Raw genomic sequence first — 15604 nt, 5'->3', positions numbered from 1 at the left:
AAAACAGCTATGCGTGTGGAGTCCGACTCTGTTTATATAAAACAACTCACACCCTTGCACATGCTCTCACGATACGTGCATGCTTTTAAAATGCACAGATGCGTCCTCCAAGCTGTTAGCAGGCACTGTCTCTGAGGAAAGAGGCTTGGATGACAAAGTCACCTTTTATTCTCTCCGTGCTTTATATACGCTCGCGTGCTTTTTTACATTTCTTTACTGGGTGTGCGTGTGTGGGTTTTTTCTTATTAAAACCAAGCAAAACTTCAGGAATTCCTGCACCCTATGGCTGTCTCAGATCCCGAATGAGAACGGGCTGAATAGATAGATGGAAGTGACCTGCGTCCTATGCTTCCTTTTTAAAACACACCTCTCCCCTTCGAACCCTCGTGCCCAGTAGGTGAGGCTGCAATCAGGTGCTGCCGCTCCGGAAAGCGGGGCGGAGGGGGGGGGGGCTCCTCAAAAAGTTACAAAGAGAACTACCCTGTGATCCAGTAATCACACTCCTGGGTATTTACCCAAAAAATAAAAAAAGCACTAATTCAAAGAGATACGTGCCCCCTCCCCGTGTTTATTGCAGCGTTAGTGGCAATAGCCAAATTATGGAAACAGCCCAAGTATCTTTCGACTGATGAACGGATAAAGAAGATGTGGTGTATATATACAAGGGAACATTACTCAGCCATCAAAAAGAATGAAATCTTGCCATTTGCCACCACATGGATGGAGCTGGAGAATGTTATTCCAAGCAAAATGCCGGTCAGAGAAAGACAAATATATGATTTCCCTCACATGGAATTTAAGAAACAAATGAACACAGGGGAAAACCGACAAACCAAGAAACAGACCTCTTTTTAAAAAGTTTGTTTGTTTGTTTGTTTATTTATTTATTTATTTATTTATTTTAGAGCAAGCATGAGCAGGGGAGAGGGGTGGAGGGAGAGAGAAAGAGAATCTCAAGCAGGGTCCACGCTTAGCATGGAACCCAATACAGGGCTCGATCCCACGATCCTGGGATCATGACCTGAGCCAAAACCAAGAGACAGAGGCTCCTGGGTGGCTCAGTCAGTTGAGCATCCGACCTCCGCTCGGGTCATGATCTCACCGTTCGTGGGTTCGAGCCCCGCGTCGGGCTCGGAGCTGACAGCTCGGAGCCTGGAGCCTGCTTCGGATTCTGTGTCTGCCTCTCTCTCTGTCCTTCCCCCATTCGTACTGTCTCTGTCTCTCAAAAAAAAAAAAAAGAATAAATGTTAAAAAAAAAAAAAAAGAATCCCATGTGGGGAAAGCTGTATATATAGAAAAAACAAACAAACAAAACAAGAGTCAGATGCTCAACCTAAGGAGCCACCCAGGTCCCCCAACAGACTCTTAACTAGCTGATGGTCACCAGAGGGGAGTTGGGCGGGGAGATGGGGGAAATAGGTGACGGGGGCGGGGAATACCCTTATCACGATGAGCACCGGGTGATATATGGAACTCTGAATCGCTATATTGTTCACCTGAAACTATCATTACACTGCGTGTTAACTAACTGGAATTTAAATAAGAACGTAAAACCTACACTTAAAAAATAAACCACACCCCTCCCCTTCAAGGCGGTCAGTGAAAAGCTTAGCGCCACATCTGCAAGTATGTAGAACTTTACACGCTTTGTGATATTTGATGTAAATCTTTTCAAGCTGCCCTAAATCCTCTTGGAGGGGATATAAATAAATATATGTTAAGAAGAAGAATATTAATCTATAGCCTGTCAAAATAGTACTGTTGGGAAACCAGTCTCATGTATGGATGCCAAGAAAAAGAGAATGACTCTATGCCAAAAAGGAAGAAACAAATTAGCACCCACCCGAAACAAACAGGGATGTTTTAAACGCATACACTAAACAAATTAGCTTTATTTTTCCACAAGCAATTGGCTGCTTGCCTTAGAGCGTATAAGAACCAAATCACGGACCTGGGTTTCCAAGCAACCTTAATGTTTATTGCAGATTTTTTTTTTCCATTAAAAGTTAAGAACTAGATTGCCATTACGATGGTAAATTATAAAATAAAATGCAAAGCCTTTTAAAATTTCCGGTTGTATGGCTTATAATAATATTAGCCAAAAACATGATTTTTCTACTAAAAATGTCAGCGTTGGTTGGGAAGTCAAGAATCTCCACTCTCTCGAATTTACCCCTCGGGAGAATCAAAGGATCACTTCTATACCCTTTCCTGCTGGAGTTTATAAGAGAGAGGAAAGGAGGGGCGCCAGGGTGGCTCATTCAGTTGAGCGTCTGACTCTTGGTTTCAGCTCAGGTCGTGATTTCATGGTTCGCGGGACAGAGTCCCGCATCGGGCTCTTCATGACAGCACGGAGCCCGCTTGGGATTCTCTCTCTCTTTCCTCTCCCTCCCTCTCTCTCTGCCTCTTACCCCACCCCCAGTGCATGCTCTCTCTCTTTCAAAATAAATACATTTTTTTTAATTTTTTTTTTTAAGGTTTATTTATTTTTGAGACAGAGAGAGACAGAGCATGAACGGGAGAGGGTCAGAGAGAGAGGGAGACACAGAATGTGAAACAGGCTCCAGGCTCTGAGCAGTCAGCACAGAGCCCGACGCGGGGCTCGAACTCACGGACCGCGAGATCGTGACCTGAGCCGAAGTCAGACGCTGAACCGACCGAGCCACCCAGGCGCCCCAATACATATTTTTTTAAAAGAGAGGAAAGGAGGGGCGCCTGGGTGGCTCGGTCGGTTCAGCGTCCGACTTCGGCTCAGGTCGTGATCTCACGGTCCGTGAGTTCGAGCCCCGCGTCGGGCTCTGTGCTGACACCTCAGAGCCTGGAGCCTGTTTCCGATTCTGGGTCTCCCTCTCTCTCTGCCCCTCCCCTGTTCATGCTCTGTCTCTCTCTGTCTCAAAAATAAACATAAAAAAAAAAAATTAAAAAAAAAAAGAGGAAAGGAAAAAAGACTTCTAACACCTTGTCAGAATGAATCAGTTCGTTAATTATGATTTTTAACCCGACCTCTGGTCACTTGCATTTTTTACCTTCAGCACAACCTTTCAGCATCTTCCAGGAAACAATGTAAGAATGCGGAGATCACCTTTTTAAGGTTGATACAACCACAGCTCTTGCTGTTAAAGCGGCGGGAAGAAGGAAGGAGGACCAGAATCCTCTCCATGAATGCTCGGCCTAGAGTGTTACCTCCAGGCCTCTGCTAAAACAAAAGAGACGGAAAACATAATGAGAAAGCTATGAAGTCTCCACTCCATTCGAGACCATTTTAAGAAGAAAATTGCAGGGTCGTGAATGGAAAGCAGAGGTAACGCGCAATCTTAGGGCACAGAAGCCGGGCCCGTGGTATACTATCATCGACGTTCAAATTTCAATCCGCTGCCCCAGCAGTGGGGTGAAGTCATGTCCTCTTTGCATGTAAAGGAGAACACATCATAGTTTGGGGTTTCTTAATTAAAAAAACTAATAAAGAAAGTGAGCCGACACTACGGCAATGACACGGGGGTTCTGTATCAACAGGTGATCTGTAGTCTGGCTCCGTCAGTCACTCCCGTCTGGGCCTCCAGATCATGAAATATCCCACCAAGAACGTTCTGCTTGAATTTATTCTTCTATTTCCTATCTCCAGTGTGATAGCTTCATGTTAAAGAAGTAGGATCCCTGTGGGTTTTCTCACCCTGTTCTTAAATTACTTCTCTCAAAACAAATCTTCTGAATGTAATAAGAGATGGGAACATGGGTGGCCAAGAGGCAGTTTTTATAAACGGCCCGTCAACAACCTTGTGGGTGCTGCAGTTTCAAAGCCTCTTATAGTCCGTATATGGAGATGATTATTGAGTACATCCAATTACCCCCTGGCCCTCCCTTCCCCACCCCTCCCTAGATACACAGCCCCCTTGGCCAGAAGAAGAATCTCACCAAGCTGGAAAGGCCCTTTGGCATGAGCTAGTTTAAAATGATGTGCAGGTTTAAGTGATCCGGAAATCTTGAAGAGAACATTTCAAGGAGAATAAAATCGCGTTTACTTGGGAAATCGCCTCCGAGATGAATGGCCCGGGGCTCCTGTTTCAAAGAGGCCTCCAAGGCCAGCAAGAAGACACGTTTTTTTTGCTGACTCAGTCACTGTGCTGAGACTTTGGCTGCTTCCTCTGTGAGTCCGAGTGTGATTTTATTTGCAAAATGATAATGATGCAACTTTATGGGGTGACTGAATAGCTAATGATGGCAAGCAGTCAAGCCATGTAAATCAATAGTATTAATCGCACCAATAATAAACCTATAAATTCCATTACCAGCCCTGGCCTCCAACTGTCTGTTACAAAACCACAACGCATTTAGTGCCTGTTTGCTTGTTGTTTTTTTGTTTTGTTTTTGTTTTTTTTTTCACCATGAATCCATCAGGGACTTCTTTATTGTTTCTATAATACAGCCTAAGAAAATATAAAAAAAAAAAATTGCCTTGACTTTTCATAATGCTGTGATTTAAAGAAATACGCACGCCCACACATACCCACGAGTACACACACAAACACGAAATGGAGAAAATACAAATGATTTAAATTGCAAAGTAAAGTGAGCAAAAAACAAAAGATTGCTTAGAGCTCCAGCTGCATGAGAACAACACAGCTCGAAGAAGCTCGGAGGAAGCCCAGGCAGCAGAGAGAAGGTGCAGAGGGACAAGTGCAGCTGAAGGGACAAGCATCTGTAAACAGTGCCTTGGCAACGACAAGGGACGCTTGTCACCCCCTCCCCTCCCAGATGCCAGCTTTCAGAGGCTGGCACATCACCATTTATTATTCAAATCGTCGAACGTTAAAACTCAGGCCACTAGAAGCCCCCACGTCTCAGCGCAGAAGAATAAATAAATGAAAAATCAGGACAGGGTTTTATGACTCCTGTCGCACCCCGTGTGTTATCACGGCCCAAACACATGAGGACCCCAGGAGGCCATTTATCTGCTGAGCGTGTTCTTTTGTGATAGGGGGGACATAACGGAAGGTCTCTACCACGCGGCCCCTTTTGTAATTGCTCAAGTTAGGAACTGTTTACTTTTGTTTAGTAACATTTATCTAGGGGGCAGCTGGGTGGCCCAGTCAGTTAAGCGTGCAGCTTCGGCTCGGGTCACGATCTCACGGTCCGTGAGTTCGAGCCCCGCGTCGGGCTCTGTGCTGACAGCTCGGAGCCCGGAGCCCGCTTCGGATTCTGTGTCTCCCTCTCTCTCTGCCCGTCCCCCGCTCACGCTCTGTGTCTCTCGAAAATAAATAAACATTTAAAAAAATTAACGTTTATTTAAAGACCGCGGGAGAGGGGATATGTTCACCGAGTTACAAATTGGTGACAACGCACCAGTTCTGTCTTTGTTCTTGTCTTTAGGTCACCTTCGCCCCCAACGTGGTGCTCAAACCCACAGCCCTGAGAGCAAGAGTCCAAGAGTGGCTGGCTGCACCCACTGAGCCAGCCGGGGGCCCCGAAGAACGAGTTGTTAATGCCTTGTTTCCTGGATGGGGGGGGGGGGGGGGGGTTGTCCTACGTGCTGAGCCCATTTCGTCACAAAGTATCCAAAGCCCTGCAAACCTTCCCCGCGATTCCGATAATCCCCAGGAGCATGACAGCTCCCCCCGTCCACCAGCCTCCCAGATGTCACACCCGACGCCTGGGGGACTCTTTGAAATGCACCCCGATGGCAATAGCGAATACTTCATCCGGGCTTTTGCCCCCATGCCAGCCACGCGCCACTGAGAACCTCTCGCGCGCTCGTTCACTGAACCGTCCCCAGATCTAGGAGGCGGGAACCGTCACCCTGCACCTTCCGCACGGGAGACAGGCCTGCGGCCCGGACCCCCCCCCCCCCCCCCGCACCAGGCCCGCCCCGCCCCCGTGACCACCGTGGGTCAAGGCAACACCAAGACCGCTCCGTAATCATTCCGGGCCAGACGAAAGCCAGATCAAAACCCCCGAACTGGCCAGACATCCCCTCTCCTGGCTAATCTGAGCGATGATCATCGTGGCTGTGGCTTTGCCGGTTGGCTGTAGGCTCTAGTCCGCCATTCCTATGTACCCACCCGGCCATAGACCCACCCCTTGGAGCACCCAACCCAGGGCCAAACCCCACTTCCTTTAACCGCCCCCTCCCCCCCAAGCTGCTGGGACTGGGTGGGCACCAGGCTGCAGGGCTCTCGCACCCACGAGGGGATGGGAGATGCTGGGGCTTCAGCAACATCCGATTGGATTCGATTCGGATTCCGGGGGATGCTTCCATTGCTTGACACACAGGGGTCCCCTGGTTTTGTGTGTCCTCCGGATAGAAACGCAAAGTCGGAAGGGTCACCGGGGAATCCGTAGTCCCAAGCATCCCTGGGAGTGGAGCCCTTTCTCTCTCCCCCTTCCCTCTCCGTTCCCCCCTCCATTCTCCTCCCTCTCGCTCTATCCCTCACTCCTTCCCACTCTCTTTCCTTCTCCTTCTCTCTCTCCACCCCTCTTCCTCCTGACCTCAGCCCCCAGCGCTCCCACCCCGCCACCTGCTGGGGTCAAGGCAGGCCGGGCCACCTTCCTTCCCCTGTGACACTGCCAGCCAGGTTGCCCCACAGGTTCTGTTCCCCGAGGGCCATGGGGGCGGCCCCTGGGTCAGCGGGACAGTGGATGTGGGTAACCATATCCGTCTATACCTAGACCTACAGATTTTTTTTTTACATGCTATTGTCATTTATTCGGGGTGGCCTGGGAGAGGCAGACAGAGATCAGGGGGAGGAGTGTAACACTCCCAGCCCCCAGTCACTCTCCGGAGGGGCCACTGGAAACGGTCTTGCTTTGCTTTGACTCCTGGCTGGAGAGAGCAAGTGGGGTCCCCAGCACTGAACCAATGCGCCCCTCCAAGGATGAAGGCCACACAGTGGGTGATCACTAGGGCTTAGGGAAAAAGAGAGGTATGCAAATTGTACACACACACACACACACACACACACACACAGATGCGTTTCCTATTCCCTCAACCCCTAACACGCTGGAAATAATCTGTGGGGACCCTGCAAAGTCTCCCCACAATAAGACCATGCTCGCTCCCTGCCTCATCAAACATTTATCATGTAGCTCTTTGCCTCTCGCTGCCTTGGGGGAACAATGAGGTAAATATACCTTCCTTACCCTGAGGAGCAAGGAATCTAATTATCTTCTAGAGATCCTTTGGGGATCTGCTTAATAAATCAATACAAATGATTTGTAATTAGAATATCAATTATTTGTATGCAAATGTGGCCTTCTGGGTGCTCGGGGACAAGTCCTAAGGATTGAAAAGACTCTCCCCCCAACTCCCCCCTCCCCAAATTCTTAATTACATTATTTCGTTCATTCATCAAACATTTATTGAGCACCTTTTACGTGCCAGGCACAGAGATGCGGACCAAGAATCCGTCCCTGGTGGGGGATTCGTTCACGGTCAGGAACGAAGAACCAAGGGAGTCGTGGGCGTTGGGAGCGCTGGTCTCTGGGGGTGAGAACGGTAAAAGCGACGGCCTCCCCCTGCCCCCCAAACCTCCCAGCGTCCACCTTGTTCACGGAGACCCTCAACCGAGCGGGCAGCTGCTCCCGAGCTCTCCCGCCAGAGGCTGGAGGGGCCCCCTGTTTGGGCAAGGGTTAGGCCACGTGACTGCACCCCGTTTGCAGACCCGTGGGTGTGGCTCTGACTCTGGGACCTCCCCAGCCCCCACCCAGGCCGGTGCCGAGCTGCCCAGTGCGCGTGGGTTTCAACGCATCCTGTGCACAAGCTGGTCCTGAACCGTCAATGCCTGGTGATCCCGGCTCGTCATTCATTCATTCCATCCTTCCTTTCTTCACTGGTTCCTCGGTTGATCGCTGGGCTTCCTGCCTCCGCCAAGGGTTGGGGGGTAGGGCGTCAAATCCGGGATGGGGCCCTGACCGAGCTGGCTTCCCAGTGGGAGACAGACAATGGAAGAGCTGGGAAGGGAGAGAGAGCAGACTCAGGGAAGCTTTCCAGAACGGCATTCTAGCACCGGCCATTTGAGAAACCAGTACAGCTCACACCCACGCACAGTCGCCTTTTCACACTCCATCCCCGTGCCCTGCTGTGTGTTTTCTTCGGAGGACTCCCTTCCCGTGCTTCGTTTTCACTTGCGTGCATGTGTCTCCTGTGCCCTCACCATCTGAAAACAGGCTCCACACGTCCCCGGCACCTGGCAAGATGCCCAACACGCGGCAGGTATTCAAGAAGCTGTGTAATGACGGTGACGGTGCAGAGACAGCCTCGGGAAGGCCAGTGCAGGCGAGGACAGCAAGTGCAAAGGGCCTGTGGCAGGGCCAATGGAACTCCTGGGCTTGACCCCGCTCCTGCACCAGGGCCCCTGGTTCTGACAAGTTGCCCCTCGCTCGCCCCTGTGGTCTCCTTCATCTAAGTCTTCCCCTCCATCTCCAGCTTCTCTCTCCTCCTGGGTAAGTTTCTAAACCTCCGTGCCTTGGTGTCCTCACCTGTAAACCAGAGAAGATAATGTTACGACTTCATTGTTGTGAGAATGTGTGAGGCACAGGAAGCTCTTGGCACAGTTTCCTGCTCGGGGCACTTGGTCAAGAGCAGCTGTCCTTTTTTTTTTTTTCATATCAGTCCATCCTCCAGTTGGCTTCTGGAGGACGTCTGTGAAAAACAGGCTTGCTGAACACAATGTGGGAACTTTGGGGCGGGGGAAGGACACCAGTGGAAACACTGGTGACATCCAAAAATAGTCTGGAGTTTAGTTAATAATAATGGTCCAATATTGCTACCATGAACAGTAAAAACGATGTGAAAATGATAATGCTGGGGGAAGCCTGGGTAAGCGTCTGACTCTCCATCTCGGCTCAGGACATGATCTCACGGTTCGTGAGTTTGAGCCTCCTGTCGGGCTTTGCGTGGACAGTGTAGAGCCTGCTTGGGATTCTCTGTCTCCGTCTCTCTCTGCCCCTCTCCCTCCCACATATGTGCACTCTCTCTCTCTCCCTCTCTCTCAAAATAAATCAACTTTAAAAAATAAAATTACTGCACAAAAAACTTTATTTAAAAACATTTTTTAAAAACAAAAAAATACAAACTAAACAAACAAAATAAAAAAGACACGAGGAATTTTTAAAAATTTTTTTAACGTTTATTCATTTTTTTCATAGAGAGACAGAGCGTGAATGGGGGAGAGGCAGAGAGAGGGAGACACAGAATCCGAAGCAGGCTCCAGGCTCCGAGCTGTCAGCACAGAGCCCGATGCGGGGCTCGAACCCACGGACTGTGAGATCATGACCCAAGCTGACGTCGGTCGCTTAACCAGTCGACTGAGCCACCCAGGTGCCCCGGACACAAGGAATTTTTAAACAACAATACAATAAAAAAAATAACAGGTCACATTACTTCTCTGTACAAGAACATTGGGATGGGTGAGGGTTTCCAAAGGATAAAACCTATCGATAAAACCAAGGATAAGACTCTGAAGCATAACAGAAGATCTTGTCGCCACTGGCCCTTGTTGGCCATACTCCTTAAGCTTTGGTCTCATCTGTAAAGTGGGATAAATGACCCCCCTCGCCCACCTGGCGTCCTCTCAGAGGCCCCCCAGTGCTGGCCAGTCCACACCCCCTCCTCAGAAGTCCCCTCCCACCTGCATGAAGCCCCTCTTCCTGGGGTCTAATGACTGTGTCTCTCCAGCTACCCTAGGCAGGGAGTTCAAGATCAAAGCCTGCCACACTCCCTGTCTGGTGAGAGCCTACTTCCTGGCGCACGGCCCAACATTTCTCCTGCCCTCTGGGGCTTCTTCTAGAAAGACACTAATCCTGGGGTGCCTGGGTGGCTCAGTTGGTTGAGTATCCCACTCTTGGTTTCGGCTCAGGTCGTGACCTCACGGTTTCATGGGTTCAAGCCCCCCCATCGGGCTCTGTGCTGATAGTGTGGAGCCTGCTTGGGATTCTCTCTCTGTCTCTCTGTCTCTCTCTCTCTGCCTCTCCCCTGCTCATGCTGTCTCTGTCTCCCTCAAAATAAAATAATACACTTAAAAAAAAATTTAGAAGGACGCCAATCCTATTGATCAGGGCTTCACCCTCACGACTTCAGCTCCTCCCACTGGCCCCACCCCCTAACACCGTCACCTGGGGGATTAGGTTTCAACTTATGAACTGGGGGTACGGATGTTCAGTCTGTATAGCATTTATCCTGCTTGAAATCACAGGGTTTTCTGAATTTGCTGTTTAGTATCTTTCATCTGATTCTAGAAAATTCTCAGACATTAGAAATTCATTCCGTTGTTTTGTTTTTTTTTTTTAATTTTTTTTAACGTTTATTCATTATTGAAAGATAGAGACAGAGCATGAGCAGGGGAGGGGCAGAGAGAGAGGGAGACACAGAATCCGAAGCAGGCTCCAGGCTCTGAGCTGTCAGCACAGAGCCCCACACGGGGCTCGAACTCACGGACCGCGAGATCATGACCTGCGCCGAAGTCGGACGCCCAACCGACTGAGCCCCCCAGGCGCCCCCATTCCGTTGTTGTAAGAGACACGTAACATAGAATTTACCAGCCTGGCCATTTTAGGTGTGCCATTCGGGGATATGGAATACGTTCACATTGTTGTGAGGCCACACCACCATCCATCTCCAGAATTCTTCCTCCTGTCAATCTGGAACTGCACACCCAGTAAACGATGACTCCCCATAATAACTCCTAGTAACCACGGCTCTACTGTCCGTCTTTGTGGTTCGGACCACTCCAGAAACCTCCTCTAAGTGGAATCACACAGTGTTTGTCCCCTTGTGCCTGGCATATGTCAGCTGGCGTAATGTCCTCCAGGTTCATCCGTATTGGAGCAGGTGTGAAAACATCTCCTCCAAATATTGCCTCGGCCCAAGTCTCTCACTGTTCTCTTCTGGATGTTGGGCTAGTAGTTTATTCAACCAGTGTTATTCAAACTGTAGGTTGTTTCCCAAGAGTGACTTATAAAATCAATTTAGTAGGTTGTTACCAGCGCTGAGAAAGAAAATAAATAGCAAATATAAGAGTGTATTGTATTATTTCATGGAGCTTCTGTTTCGGTTGTATTGATTAACATACTTATACATATATCTATGTAGCGAGTCACAAATAAAATGCATTTATTACTGTGGGCTGTGCTAAAGAGAGAGACCGAGAAAGAGAGGTCTGTAAAACATATCATTCTCCATATCTCTTTACTTATCATAGCTTATCATAGTTTCATCTCTCATTTTTATGTCCCACATCATGGATGTTTCTTCAGACCTCCCTTGCAATCACTAATTTTCCCTTAGGCTGCTGATAAACCTGTTTCAGGAGTTTTTAAAAAATTTTTAAACGTTTATTTATTTTTGAGAGAGAGAGAGAGAGAGAGCATGAACAGAGGGAGGGGCAGAGAGAGAGAGAGAGAGAGAGAGACGGAGACACAGAATCGGAAGCAGGCTCCAGGCTCCGAGCTGTCAGCACAGATCCCGACAGGGGCCTCAAACTCACACACTGGGAGATCATGACCTGAGCTGAAGTCTGACGCTCAAGCGACTGAACCACCCAGGCGTCCCTGTTTCAGGAGTTTTTCATTTCAGGGTTTATTTACTTATTTACTTTTTGAGTCTGTAAGTCCTGCTTTGTTTTTTTACATATCTAAGTGGTCACTTGGCAGGTTTCTAACGTCGGGTTTAGCCTGCACCCCTACTCAGGGAAGGGTGCCATATTGGTTTTAGGGTTAGTCTTCACGGTGGTCACTGCAGGCACTCAGCAGTGGCGGTGGCCAGGTCAGCTTGATGAGGGACGTTCATGTTCTTGGGTCCACACACAGCCCCCTCATCTGCGCCATGACCACTTTGTAAATAAACCCAATGGCACAGCTGGGAAAAGAGACTGTCATCCGCAAAATGTGTCACCTTGTCCACTTGATGATTGGAGAGTCACCGCTTCGGCGGATGCCCTCGGGTGGGCACTCGCATGGGACGCCAGTATCTTCTCACTGTTCCCATCCCGAGAACCGTCCACATCCCTGTTTTCCACACCTGCTTCTCATCGTATCTAGCTCCGCCGTGCGTGTCCCCGGCCCCGGTTGCTGCTCAGTGTACATTTGCGCTCTCTGGTCATTTCTCAGCCAAAGTAGACATCCAAAGGTACTGCTTGAGATTTTGGCAAATCTGTGAATTCCATTTCGGTTGTAATTCTGCAACCTGCCTAATTAACTTTTGGGTATGATTTTCAACAAGGTAAAACACCTGTTGCTACTAGAAATAGGGGCGCCTGGGTGGCTCAGTCGGTTAAGCGTCCGACTTCAGCTCAGGTCACGATCTCACGGTCCGTGAGTTCGAGCCCCGCGTCGGGCTCTGGGCTGATGGCTCGGAGCCTGGAGCCTGTTTCCGATTCTGTGTCTCCCTCTCTCTCTGCCCCTCCCCCGTTCATGCTCTGTCTCTTTCTGTCTCAAAAATAAATAAACGTTAAAAAAAATTAAAAAAAAAAAAAGAAATAGATGATTATTATAGGGCTCCGCAGAATCTCCCCGGTTTTCTGACTGTGACTGAAGCTAGGAGTTGAAAGAGCTTATCACGTCCTTTCTGGAATAGCTCCAGCGAACCTGGGTGCAGCTGGCCCCACCCCGCAGTCCAGCCGCCACTCAGCTCTCCAAGGCCCTTCTTTGGGCGCCGTGTCGCAATCAAATGCAGCTGATAACGTAATTAGCAAGGATATCAGCAATGATGCACCATGTATGTTACTTGTAGATTCCTTGTAACACGCGCTGCATGCTAACCTAGCTCTCTGGAGAAACAACAACAACAACAACTCTGATTTGTAGTTCTTCCGGATTTCTGCGGTGCAAACACTCCCACCATGACTGATTTTAAGCAATTCATGGGATGTCACTGAACGGAGTTGAGAAGTGACGTGCACCATTGGCTCTTACAAGCTGATATGAGCTCACTCCAGCCGGGCCCTGCTTGTCTCCCACATCCCACTGGCCCTGCCGTCTGGCAGGATGACGTGACCACATCAGACCCAGAATACCTTCTCTGAGGCTCCGTGCCCTGGGGACCACTCTTGGTAGCACGTAGTGTCAGTGAAGGTCCAGCCAGGAAAGCAGAAATTCCAACGGTTATCTTGACAAAGGTAATTTAGTGTCAGGGAATGGTTAATCAGGTAACGGAAAATGTAAAAGCCAGGAGACACTGAGGATCACGAGGCTAGGAAAGTGAGTGGGGGGGTGGGTACTGTTTAGTGGGTGTGCAATTCCAGTTTTGCAAGAGGAAGAATTCTGGAGATGGATGGTGGTGTGGCCTCACAACAATGTGAACGTATTCCATATCACCGAATGGCACGCTTAAAACAGTCAAGCTAGTAAATTCTATGTTATGTGTATCTTACAACAATGAGATGAATTTCTAACGTTGTCTGAGAATTTTCTAGAATCAGATGAAAGATACCAAACAGCAAATTCAGAAAACCCTGCGAATTCAAGCAGGATACATGCTATACGGACTGAACATCCGTATCCTCCCCCGGTTCATAAACTGAAACCTAATCCCCCAGGTGATGGTGTTAGGGGGTGGGGCCTGTGGGAGGAGCTGAAGTCGTGAGGGTGAAGCCCTGGTCAATAGGATTAGCATTTTTTCTAGAAGGAGCCCCAGAGAGCAGGAGAAATGTTGGGCTGTGAACCAGAAAGTGGGCTCTCACCAGACATGGAGTGGCCGCGCTTTGATCTTGGACTTCCCAGTCTCCAGAACTGTGAGAAGTCAGTGTTATTTAAGGCATCCAGTCCATGCCATTTTGTTATAGCAGTCTGAATGGGCTAAGACAATAAATAAAAAGCTATATCATGGTAAAACTGCAGACCCCCAGAATAGGTGGAAAAACAGATCACCTTTGAGGGGACGATGGGGTTGTCATCGGGGATCTCAACAGTAACAGTGGTAGCCAGAAACCCGTGAATGATACCTTCCGGGGCGTTGAGAGAGACCTGTCGCTCATAAGCCTGCCAAAGTATGTTTCAAGAACAAGGGCAAAGTAAAGTCATTTTCAGATTAACAGAAACGGAGAGAGTTTGCCTCAACAAACTCCGTGAAACAGAATTTAAAGAATGTACTTCAGTCACAAGGAAGTGAAAGTGATCCTAGTTGTTAAGTTCCAAGATGCAAGAAGAAAAGATGAGCAAATTATTTTGAAAGAGAGAGAGAGAGAATACAAGCAGGGGAGGGCCAGAGAGAGAGGGAGAGAGAGAGAATCCCATGCAGGCTCTGTGCTGAGACCATGGAGCCTGATGTAAGGCTCGAACTCAGGAAGTGTGAGATCATGACCTGAGCCGAAACCAAGAGTTGGATGCTTAACCGATGGAGCCACCCAGACACCCCTAAATCAATTTAGTAATGACTCATGGCATGAAAAGGAAAAGTAAACCTGAAATACACCGTAATGAAGGCGTATAATTTGGGGGATGGGTGGTTAATGTGTCCCAAAGTCCTCAGATTTCAAGGGAGCATGGTAAAGGCATTTTAAAAATTGGACTTTCATAAATACCCATGTCACAATTTCTAGGGTTATCAAGAAAACAGCAGAAATAGTGTGTAAGAGGAAGAAAAAGAGAAAGAGGAAAAAAAAAAAACAGCCCTAAAGAAGAAGGGAGAGGAAAAAGAAAAAAACAGGCATGTTTTTAGAAAGACATTTTAGAAATAGAAAGCACAAAATAAGACAGTAGAAATGAATCCCGATATATATTAGTAAATATAATAAGTGTAAATGGACCAAATGCTCTAGTTAAAAGACAAAGATTATCTTTTTAAAAACTTTTTTTTACAAAAAATTTCAAGTGCATAGAAAAATGGAAGGAATACTACAAAGAATACCACAGTAAAGCCAACTTTAACTATTTGCTGTTTGTTTCCTCTACATGTGTATATATATAGGAGACTAGTAAGAACACATATTTTATGTAGTGAACATTACATAAGGACATAATATTTAAATGGGCATAATGTAGTGTCCACTTTGGAGGCTGAGCAGATCCGGGGTCCCAGCAATCTTTAATAGCATAGTTTATTTGCGTGGTTATCTTTCCAAAGGCTGTCCTTCCAACAGACTCTAGCTGGAGGGTAGGGACCAGGTCAATTTCTCCGATCATTGTATTTGTAAATATTGGTTGCATCTATTAAAAAAGGATGCAGCACAGTGCTTATAACATGGTAAACATTTAATGGAGAGTAGTTTTCATCACATTCGATGCTGCTGTTATTGAAGGCGCTCAGCAGAGTGGCACAAAAGAAGCAAGCAATGGTGGTAGCTCCCTGTATATTTATTGCCTGCCATATGTCACAGCGCCTAGAACACACCATTCACTTATAAACATGTTTACAATAAGAATAAATAGTACTTTCGTTATTATTCAAAGTCTCTACCAGTGCCTGGCACTACATAAGCAAGGGAAAAGTGGAAGTTTCTTCTTATGGAGTAAAGCACTTCACACAACGGCTGGCTCCCACGGGTCCCGAATAAACAACCTCCGGGATGACTGTTCTCAGGGCTGAGTGTCCCGGCCCGGCCCCGCCTCCAGACCTGCACGAGGCCCCGCCCCCTGCCTCCCGGTGGCCCCGCCCCGCGGCCAACGCCGCGCCTGC

This window comes from Prionailurus bengalensis, chromosome A3, assembly GCF_016509475.1.
Source record: "Prionailurus bengalensis isolate Pbe53 chromosome A3, Fcat_Pben_1.1_paternal_pri, whole genome shotgun sequence".
In the NCBI taxonomy this organism is placed as follows: domain Eukaryota; kingdom Metazoa; phylum Chordata; class Mammalia; order Carnivora; family Felidae; genus Prionailurus; species Prionailurus bengalensis.
Note: the sequence above shows the minus strand (reverse complement) of the source record.